Genomic DNA, 2388 nt, shown 5'->3' with positions numbered 1-2388 from the left:
CGAGGGTGATAACCCACAGTATTTGAGGTTGATTGGAAAGAAGCCTTGGATATTATTGGATTTTCCTCAGGTAGCACATAATTGTTGCCTCGTTAAAAACCTCGCCGGAAAAACCCATTTGGGATAAAAACTGATCTAAGGGAAAATGAGTGCAATGTGTGCTTTACAACCTAAGGTCCTTGTGTTGAAGAGTTTCTCGACGTCTTCGATCGAACACCTGCAATAAGTTAGTATCAAATACAAATGAAAAGGGGAAAAGTCATACCTTAGCAATAATACCGTTTGAAGAGTGATATATTCCAATTGTTCGCCCTCCATTGTGCCAAGTTTGTAAGATCCCTTTCCGATGACACCGAGGACTCGATATGGTCCTTCCCAATTTGGGCCTAGTTTCCCTTCATTCAGGTCCGAGTATTAAGGGTGACTTTCCTCAGAACTAAGTCCCCGATTCCGAAGTGGCGAAGTTTGGTTCTTCTATTATATATCTCGATTATTTGCTTTTGCGCAGCCATCCGAACGAGTGCAGATTCTCGTTTTTCATCCAATAGTTCGAGGCTAGTATTCATAACCTCGTGATTTGATTTTTCCGTTGTATGTCAAAATCTGGCGCTAGGTTCCCCGACTTCGACCGGAATCAAGGCCTCGGAGCCATATACTAAGGAGAACAAGGTTGCCCCATACTGGACTTTGATGTTATTCGATATGCCCAAAGGACTTTGGGTAAAATTTCTCTCCACTTCCCCTTAGCATCGTTCAACCTTTTCTTTAAGTTTTGAATGATAGCCTTGTTCGTTGATTCGGCCTGTTCGTTCCCACTAGGATGATAGAGTGTTGTTAATATCCTTTTTATTTTGTGTTCCTCAAGGGATTTCATTACCGTGCTGCCAATAAATTATTTTCCATTATCACATACTATTTCGGCGGGTATCCCAAATCGACATACGATGTGATCCCAGATGAAGTCTATAACCTCTTTCTCTCTCACTTTCTCGAATGCATGTGCTTCAACCACTTAGAGAAATAGTCAATCCTAAATAAAATGAACTTAGATTTACCTGGGGCAGTTGGCAGAGGGCCGACGATATCCATCTCTCATTTCATGAATGGCCATGAGAATAAGACTGAATGAAGTTGTTCTCCGGGCTAATGGATCATCGGTGTAAACCTTTGACATTTATCACATTTTTGAACAAACTCCTTAGTGTCTTTTTCCATGCTATCCCAGTAGTATCCTGCTCTAATGATTTTGTGAATCAATGATTCGGTGTCGGAGTGGTTCCCACACATGCCTTCATGGACCTCTCGTAAAATATAATCGGTGTCTCTTAGCCCTAAACATACTGCCAATGGTCCATCGAATGTCCTTCTGTATAATGTTCCATCTTCAGTCAATGTGAATCGAGCAGCTTTGGTTTGTAGGACCCTCGACTCTTTAGGGTCCGATGGGAGCTTTCCGTTCTTCAAGTATTTAATATATGTATTTCTCCAATCCCAGGTTAAGCATGTAGAGTTTATCTCGGCATGACCTTCCGCGATCACGGATCTTGAGAGTTGAACAACAGTCCCCGAACTGATCTAGTTTTCCTCGACCGATGAACCCAAATTTGCAAGTGCATCAGCCTCACTGTTTTGTTCTCGAGGTACATGCTATAAAGTCCATTCCTTAAAAGGGTGCAAAGTTACATGTAACTTGTCCAAATACCTTTGCATTCTATCCTCTCGAACTTCGAAGGTTTTGTTTACTTGGTTCACTAATAGTAAAGAGTCACACTTGGCTTCAATGACTTCTGCTCCCAAGCTTTTAGCTAGCTCGAGACCTGCAATCATGGCCTCATACTTGGCCTCATTGTTAGTCAACCTAGAAGTTTTGATAGACTGCCTAATAGTGCTACCCGTGGGCGGCTTCAAAATGATTCCTAGCTCGGACCCCTTCACATTAGAAGCATCGTCTGTAAAAATGATCCATACCCTCTATGATGTGTCCGATTTTAACAAGAGTTCCTTTTTAACTTCGGGTACGAGAGTTGGCGTGAAATCGGCCATGAAGTCCGCTAGAATTTGAGACTTGATAGCCATTCGGGGTAGATACTCAATATCGTACCCACTAAGTTCGACGGCCCATTTGGCCAATGTCACGCCCCAACCTCGGGAGGCGTGACCGGCGCTCAATCAAGTGAACCCAACTGAGCAAGCCTTTTTGACACCTTCTACCCAACTCACTATGATCAAGAAACCATGCTTTCATTTAAGTTAGACAGTAAGAAAGATCATTCATACGACACCGCTAGTTCATTTTCTATTATAGCCCTTAAACAATAGTTATATTCCCAAAAATTATGCAGTTACAGTTTAGAGGAGGCAAAAGTTTAGAATTACAATATAGTCTAG

Source organism: Nicotiana sylvestris, chromosome 2 (assembly GCF_000393655.2).
Source record: "Nicotiana sylvestris chromosome 2, ASM39365v2, whole genome shotgun sequence".
NCBI lineage: Eukaryota > Viridiplantae > Streptophyta > Magnoliopsida > Solanales > Solanaceae > Nicotiana > Nicotiana sylvestris.
Note: the sequence above shows the minus strand (reverse complement) of the source record.